The sequence below is a fragment of the Bison bison genome, unplaced genomic scaffold (assembly GCF_000754665.1).
Source record: "Bison bison bison isolate TAMUID 2011002044 unplaced genomic scaffold, Bison_UMD1.0 scf7180017864075, whole genome shotgun sequence".
Lineage (NCBI taxonomy): Eukaryota > Metazoa > Chordata > Mammalia > Artiodactyla > Bovidae > Bison > Bison bison.
The window spans coordinates 1607080-1616442 of NW_011494647.1; positions in this window are offsets into that span (position 1 = coordinate 1607080).

Below are 9363 nucleotides of genomic sequence, written 5' to 3' on the forward strand. Positions count from 1 at the left end.
GAAATTTGATCTAAATAAATTTATTTTTTACTATTTATTTAAAATCATCCATTTTTACTATTACTTTTCTTTTTCCTATTTAGAAGTCTTTCTGGATTAAAAAAAAAAAAACTTTTGATTGATTCCTTTTTACTACCTAGTAGTTTCAAAATTATACATTCTTGAAAATTGTTCTATTGGCTTCCCTTAAATTTTTAATAAATATCTCTTGACAGATGTGTTTTTGTATCTCTTGTCAACCCTGAAATAATAATAAAACCCTTAGAAACTTTTTCACTTCCTATCTCCATCTTTTCCTTCCATCATTCTTCAGTTGAACTTCACTATTCTCTAAATACTATTTCATTCTCTTTTTGGAATTACTTTTTGTTCTTTTCTAATGCATTCTTCATTTTTCCCCAAATAAATTTCATGAGCCATTAAATGAAAAATTCATTCATTGTCTCCGCTTAATTGAATATTACTATGTCTAGATATCAATCTCACTTCTCTTCCTCTGGTGCACACACTGCTCTGTTGTTTTCCTTCATTCTGTTGCAGGTAAGAAATCTAAGATAGTCTGAATCTCATTGCATTGCAAGGAAACAATTTTTGTTGTAGGTTTATATCTTTAATTTTTGGAAACTTTATAGGTGTTATTTGCATTGTGCTTGAGAATCAAAACTTTCACCAAAATAAAGTTAAATGTGTCTGTTTTTGTTTTGCTCAGCTTCTGTCAGACCAGTTCAATCTGAAGACTTAAGTTTATATATACCAAGAGACCAGAACATCAAGAATCAGTAGAGGGGGTCGAGAGTCTTCTCTAAAGCTGGTAGCATATGTTTAGTCAGTTGTAATTAAGATTTCTACAGCTGTGCTCCAATTTTCAGTTCAGTTCAGGCGCTCAGTCATGTCTGACTCTTTGCGACCCTATGGACCAGCATGCCAGTCTTCCCTGTTCATCACCAACTCCTGGAGCTTGTTCAAACTCATGTCCATCGAATCAGTGATGCCATCCAACCATCTCATCCTCTGTCATCCCCTTCTCCTGCTTTCAATCTTTTCCAGAATCAGGGTCTTTTCCAATGAGTTAGATCTTCTCATCAGTTGGCCAAAAAATTGGAACTTCAGCTTCAGCATCAGTCCTTCCAATGAATATTTAGGACTGATTTCCTTTAGGATGGATGGGTTGGACCTCCTTGCTTTCCAAGGGACTCTCAAGAGTCTTCTCCAACACCACAGTTCAAAAGCATCATTTCTTCAGAGCTCAGCTTTCTTTATGGTCCAACTCTCACATCCATACATGACGACTAGAAAAACCATAGCTTTGACCTTTGTCGACAAAGTGATGTCTCTGTTTTTTAATATGCTGTCTGTGTTGGACATAGCTTTTCTTCCAAGAAGCAAGCGTCTTTTAATTTGATGGTTGCAATCGCAGTCTGCAGTGATTTTGGAGGCCAAGAAAATAAAGTCTGTCACTGTTTCCATTGTTTCCCCATCTATTTGTCATGAAGTGATGGGACTGTCACATCCATACATGGCTACTGGAAAAACCATAGCTTTGACTGTAAGTACCCTTATTGGCAAAGTAATGTCTCTGCTTTTTAATGTGCTGTCTAGGTTGGTCATGACTTGCCTTCCAAGGAGCAAGCATCTTTTAATTTCATGGCTGCAGAAACCATCTGCAGTGATTTTGAAGTAAAAAAAAATAAATAAATAAATTCCATCATTCTTTCCATTGTTTCCCCATCTATCTGCCATGAAGTGATGGTACCAGAATCCCTCATCTTAGTTTTCTAAATGTTGAGTTTTTAAGCCAGCTTTTTCACTCTCCTCTTTTACTTTCATCAAGAGGCTCTTTGGTTCTTCTTTGCTTTCTGCCGTAAGGGTGGTGTCTTCTGCATATCTGAGGTTATTGATATTTCTCCTGGAAATCTTCATTCCAGCTTGTGCATCATCCAGCCCAGCATTTCTCATGATATACTCTGCATACAAGTTAAATAAGCAGGGTGACAATATACAGCCTTGTACTCCTTTCCTGATTTGAAACCAGTCTGTTGTTCCATATCCAGTTCTAACTGTTGCTTCTTGATCTACATACAGATTTCTCAGGAAGAAGGTCAGGTGGTTTGGCATTCCCATCTCTTGAAAAATTTTCTACAGTTTGTTGTGATCCACACAGCTTTGGCACAGTCAGTAAAGCAGAAGTAGATGTTTTTCTGGAATTCTCTTGCTTGTTTGATGATCCAATGGATGTCAGCAACTTGATCTCTGGTTCCTCTGCCTTTTCTAAAACCAGCTTGAACATCTGGAAGTCCACGGTTCACATACTGTTGAAGCCTGGCTTGGAGAATTTTGAGCATTACTTTGCTAGCATGTGAGATGAGTGCAACTGTGCAGTAGTTTGAACATTCTTTGGCATTGCCTTTCTTTGGGATTGGAATGAAAACTGACCTTTTCCAGTCCTGTGGCCACTGCTGAGTTTTCCAAATTTGCTGGCATACACATTGAATGCAGTACTTTAACAGCATCATCTTTTAGGATTTGAAACAGCTCAACTGGAATTCCATCACCTCTACTAGCTTTGTTTGTAGTGATGCTTCCTAAGGTCCACTTGACTTTGCACTCTAGATGTTTGGCTCTAGATGAGTGATCACACCATTATCTGGGTCATGAATATCTGTTTTGTACAGTTTTGTGTATTCTTGCCACATTCTTAATATCTTCTACTTCGGTTAGGTCCACACCATTTCTGTCCATAATTTTGCCCATCTTTGCATGAAATATTCCTTTGGTATCTCTACTTTTCATGAAGAGATCTCTAGCCTTACCCATTCTATTGTTTTCCTCTATTTCTTTGCATTGATTACTGAGGAAGGCTTTCTTGCCTCTCCTTGCTATTCTTTGGAACTCTGCATTCAAATATATATGTCTTTCCTTTTCTCCTTTGCCTAAAACCAGTTCATAGATCCCTTAATCAGTTGATACCTTAATAACCACACATTTCCAATGAAGGAGAAAGGTGCAATGTGTCATCTTGGTTTACAAATGAAAAAAAGCAAAGAAAACAAAAAATATACAGAAAGATAAACAACTGGTCCAAAGTTATGAAGAAAAGAATGACAGAGTTAGAATTTTCCTCAAGCTCCCCTGGCATAAACTCTCTTGTGCAGCAGTTTAATCATTCAATCAAAGTGGTTCAGGAAAGAAAGAGACAATACATCATATAACCCTATACTGATTATATATATATATATATATATATAAAAACAGATGTCCGATGATAAATTTTAGTAGTGCTATTTTCTGTTTGTTTGTTTTTTAAATAGCACACATGTGATTGGGTTTGGTTTTGTGTGTTTACTTTTATTTTAAATATCACAGTAGATTTTAAAATTTACCCTCAAAAGGAAGCTTTTTCAAACAATCAATTTCCAGATCTACATCTCATCAAACTTAAAACAATATAGTTTTGAGACTTCCCTGCTGGTGTGCAGTGGATAGGATTCTGTGCTGCCAATGCAGGGAACACAGGTTTCATTACTGGTCAGGAAACTAAGATCTCACATGCTGCATGGTGTGACCAACACACTCACACACACTTTTGTCAGTGAGCCCCTCCACACACACAATGGAAACAATGACAGACTTTATTTTCTTGTATTCCAAAATTACTGCAGGTCGTGACTGTAGCCATCAAATTAAAAGACATATGCTTCTTAGAAGAAATGCTATGACCAACCTAGACTATATTAAAAAACAGAGGGATTACTTTGCTGACAAAGGTCTGTATAGTCAAAGCTATGGTATTTCCAGTAGAGATGTATGGATGAGACAGTTGGACCATAAAGAAAGCTGAGCGCCTAGAATTTATGCTTTTGAACTGTGGTGTTGGAGAAGACTCTTGAGAGTCCCTTGAACTTCAAGGAGATCCAGCCAGTCCATCCTAAAGGAAATTAGTCTTAAACAGTCATTGGAAGGACTGATGTTGAAGCTGAAGCTCCAATACTTTGGCCACCTGATGCGAAGAACTGACTCATTGGAACAAACTCTGATCTGGGAAAGACTGAAGGCAGGAGGAGAGGGGATGACAGAGGATGAGATGGTTGGATGGGATCACTGACTTGATGAACAAGAGTTTGAGAAAGATCTGGGAGTTGGTGATGGACAGGGAAGCCTGGCATGCTGCAGTCCATGGGGTTGTAATGAGTCTGACATGACTGAGTGACTGGACTGAACTGAATTCTTGACCTGCAATACAGGTCTAGTATTTCCATCTCTTTAAGAATTTTCCACAGTTTGTTGTGATTCCCACCATCAAAGGCTTTAGTATAGTCAATAAAACTTAAGTAGATGTTTTTCTGAAATTCCCATTTTTTCTATTATCCAGTGTTTGTTGACAATTTGGTCTCTGGTTCCTCTGCCTTTTCTAAATCCTACTCGTACATCTGGAAGTTCTCAGTTCACATAATGATGAAGTCTAACTTGAAGGATTTTGAGCATTATCTTGCTAGCAATCGTACGGCAATTTGACCATTCTTTGGCATTGACGTTCTTTGTAATTAAAATGAAAACTGACCTTTTCCAGTCCTGTGGCTACTGTTGAGTTTTCCAAACTTGCCAGCATATTTAGTGCATCATTGAAACAGCATCATCCTTTAGGGTTTGAAATAGCCCAGCTGGAATTTCATCACCTCCAGTAACTTTGTTCATAGCAATAATTTTTATGGCTCACTTGACTTTATGTCACTTTGATTACCAGCCAAAAGAACCAAGATGAAGAGGGGAAATTTCCCTTCATCTACACTAGGTTTCAGAGTGGTTTGAATCTAGTTTTTTTGCTTTATTTCCTTATCAATGCATCCAATAAATGACATCATTTTTATTCTCCAAAAACATATTTGAATTTTGTAGCTTTTAATGTTCATGACATAGACTTTAGGAAGTATCTCATTGATGTTTTAATTAAAGTACAATTTAAAAAGCAATGTGTCCTCTTCCCCTAAAAAAGTGGTATACATCTTTTTAAAATTATTTACTTCTATAGATTTAGGGTTATATAATAAATTTATCTAATTTATTTATAAAAATTATTTCCATATATGTCATATATTACAATAGCTCAACATAATTACCAGAAGAAGCTATCAACGTTATTACAGAAACTTTTAGAAAACAAGTAGTCAACAGAAATTGATGTGTTTATTATCTTTTCTTACATTATTTGTAGCTCTACTAAGGATTTTCTAAAAAAAAAAAAAAAGTTGGTACTCTGCTTTTGCATAATTTCTCAGAACTCAATTGTATTATAAGTTGTTCTTTTTCTGCATGCTTTTTCTTTTTAAAAGCAAAGATTGTTGAAATATAGAGTTCAAGAAAGGTTAACACTCCACAGAAGTATTAAATATTACTGAATATGACATATTTATGTGAAACTCTGTATAAGATTTTAGCATAAAATCAGTATATATTTCAGTTATTAGCCTCCCTTTATGGGAGTAAAGTGGATCATCTAGTATGGATGGAAGTATGGTGGATCATCCAGCAGAGAGAGACTGCTTATAATTCTCAGACATTTTCTCCACATTTAATGGCTGATCTCTTAAAATCTGCTGTTCTAAATTGACAAAATTTCCTTGTGCTAATGCTCCTTTCTAAACATCAGTTGAGTTCAGTTGCTCAGTCGTGTCCGACTCTTCGCCACCCCATGAACCGCACCACTCCAGGCCTCCCTGTCCATTACCAACTCCCAGAGTTCACTCAGACTCACATCCATCGAGTCAGTGATGCCATCCAGCCATCTCATCCTCTGTTGTCCCCTTCTCCTCTTGCCCCCAATCCCTCCCAGCATCAGAGTCTTTTCCAATGAGTCAACTCTTTGCATGAGGTGGCCAAAGTACTGGAGTTTCAGCTTTAGCATCATTCCCTCCAAAGAAATCCCAGGGTTGATCTCCTTCAGAATGGACTGGTTGAATCTCCTTGCAGTCCAAGGGACTCTCAAGAGTCTTCTCCAACACCACAGTTCAAAAGCATCAATTCTTCAGCACTCAGCCTTCTTCACAGTCCAACTCTCACATCCATACATGACCACAGGAAAAACCATAGCCTTGACTAGACGGACCTTTGTAGAGGCAAAGTAATGTCTCTGCTTTTGAATATGCTATCTAGGTTGGACATAACTTTCCTTCCAAGGAGTAAGTGTCTTTTAATTTCATGACTGCAGTCACCATCTGCAGTGATTTTGGAGCCCAAAAAAGTAAAGTCTGACACTGTTTCCACTGTTTCCCCATCTGTTTCCCATGAAGTGCTGGGACCGGATGCCATGATCTTCGTTTTCTGAATGTTGAGCTTTAAGCCAACTTTTTCACTCTCTACTTTCACTTTCATCAAGAGGCTTTTTAGTTCCTCTTCACTTTCTGCCATAAGGGTGGTAATGGACAGGGAGGCCTGGAGTGGTGCGATTCATGGGGTTGCAAAGAGTCGGACATGACCAAGTAACTGAACTGAACTGATCTTTAGAAAGGAGCATTATCACAAGGAAATTTTGTCATTTTAGAACAGCAGATTGTAAGAGATCAGCCATTAAAGGTGGATAAAATGCCTGAGAATTGTAAGCAGTCTCTCTCTGCTGGATTTAGAAAATCCTTAGTAGAGCTACAAATAATGTAAGAAAAGATAGGAAATACATCAATTTCCATGGACTACTTCCATAATCTCTGCATATCCGAGGTTATTGATATTTCTCCCAGCAATCTTGATTCCAGCTTGTGCTTTTTCCAGCTCAGCGTTTCTCATGATGTACTCTGCATATAAGTTAAACAAGCAGGGTGACAATATACAGTCTTGACATACTCCTTTTCCTATAGGGAACCAGTCTGTTGTCCATGTCCAGTTCTAACTGTTGCTTCCTGACCTGCATATAGGTTTCTCAAGAGGCAGGTCAGGTGGTCTGGTATTCCCATCTCTTTCAGAATTTTCCACAGTTTACTGTGATCCACACAGTCAAAGGCTTTGGCATAGTCAATAAAGCAGAAACAGATGTTTTTCTGGAACTCTCTTGCTTTTTCCATGATCCAGTGGATATTGGCAATTTGATGTGTGATTCCTCTGCCTTTTCTAAAACCAGCTTGAACATCAGGAAGTTCACGGTTCACGTATTGCTGAAGCCTGGCTTGGAGAATTTTGAGCATTACTTTACTAGCATGTGAGATAAGTGCAATTGTGTGGTAGTTTGAGCATTCTTTGGCATTGCTTTTCTTTGGGATTGGAATGAAAACTGACCTTTTCCAGTCCTGTGGCCACTGCTGAGTTTTCCTAATTTGCTGGCATATTGAGTGCAGCACTTTCACAGCATCATATTTCAGGATTTGAAATAGCTCAACTGGAATTCCATCACCTCCACTAGCTTTGTTCATAGTGATGCTTTCTAAGGCCAACTTGACTTCACATTCCAGGATGTCTGGCTCTAGGTCAGTGATCACACCATCATGATTATCTGGGTCATGAAGATCTTTTTTGTACAGTTCATCTGCGTATTCTTGCCACCTCTTCTTAATATCTTCTGCTTCTGTTAGGTCCATACCATTTCCATCCTTTATCAAGCCCATCTTTGCATATATAGATACAACTAGTAAATTACACAGAGCTATAAGTGGAAATGATAACATTATTTCATTTGGTGCATTTAGAGAGGGTAATCACACCAAATAATTATATATGCACTGTGCTGTAATTTAGAATGAGCAATGTGCAAAACTCAGGAACTTGAGTAGCTGTGACTAAAGATGTCAGAGATTTCATAGAGGATGACATTTTACCTTTGCAAAATCTCAGCCTTTACTCTGATTAGGATTTTTAATCATTTCTTATACAAATTTGTTAAGATATTGCATTTGACGTTTAATGGAGAATTACACCAGCAAAAAGAAGTGAAAAATGTCTGGATGGGGCAGGGGACTTGTCATATAGCAAAGCAGATCCACCAAATCTCTGCCAGGCCATTGGAAGCTCTGGATCACTCACTACCTGTGTTGACTGAAAATAATGCATAACCTAAAACTTGAGGATTATTTTTAATTAGTGGACAAAACTGAGGACTTAAAGCTCTGGAAGCAGTCTGTCAGATAGCCCTGAGAAGTAAGAAAGGAGAAAAGATACATAAGATTTTTTTTTCAACAAATATGAAGTAATTAGAGCACCAAAAGATTACTGTTAGTTTAAAAACAAACAAACAAAACAGATTATCTCAAGGTATTTAGTGTTTATCTGTATATGGGAAGATGAAAAAGTCTGAGCTCATTGAAATAATTCCTTTTGATGTCAAAAGCTCAGCCTCTGTACACTGGTGCTGAATTGACTCTCAGAGACAGATTTTGGTGTAAAATAGAAAAGAATAGCTTTATTGCTTTGCCCGGCTGGCTCCTGCTTTTGAAAACTATGTGTCCAAACAAGGGAAGTTTGGTGTGGAGTTTTATGGCAACAATTCAGGGGTGGGTTTGCTGGTAAGATTAGCATGTGTGCAGGGCCTCCACTCCTCTAATTTGGTCTCAGGTAATCCTGATAAAGCAACAGTTAGAACTGGACATGGAACAGCAGACTGGTTCCAAATAGGAAAAGGAGTTTGTCAAGGCTGTATATTATCACCCTGCTTGTTTAACTTATATGCAGAGTACATCATGAGAAACGCTGGACTGGAAGAAACACAAACTAGAATCAAAATTGCTGGGAGAAATATCAATAATCTCAGATATGCAGATGACACCACCCTTATGGCAGAAAGTGAAGAGGAACTCAAAAGCCTCTTGATGAAGGTGAAAGTAGAGAGTGAAAAAGTTGGCTTAAAGCTCAACATTCAGAAAACGAAGATCATGGCATCCGGTCCCAGCACTTCATGGGAAACAGATGGGGAAACAGTGGAAACAGTGTCAGACTTTACTTTTTTGGGCTCCAAAATCACTGCAGATGGTGACTGCAGCCATGAAATTAAAAGACACTTACTCCTTGGAAGGAAAGTTATGTCCAACCTAGGTAGCATATTCAAAAGCAGAGACATTACTTCGCCAACAAAGGTCCGTCTAGCCAAGGCTATGGTTTTTCCTGTGGTCATGTATGGATGTGAGAGTTGGACTGTGAAGAAGGCTGAGCGCTGAAGAATTGATGCTTTTGAACTGTGGTGTTGGAGAAGACTCTTGAGAGTCCCTTGGACTGCAAGGAGATCCAACCAGTCCATTCTAAAGGAGATCAGCCCTGGGATTTCTTTGGAGGGAATGATGCTAAAGCTGAAACTCCAGTACTTTGGCCACCTCATGCAAAGAGTTGACTCATTGGAAAAGACTCTGATGCTGGGAGGGATTGGGGGCAGGAGAAGAAGGGGACAACAGAGGA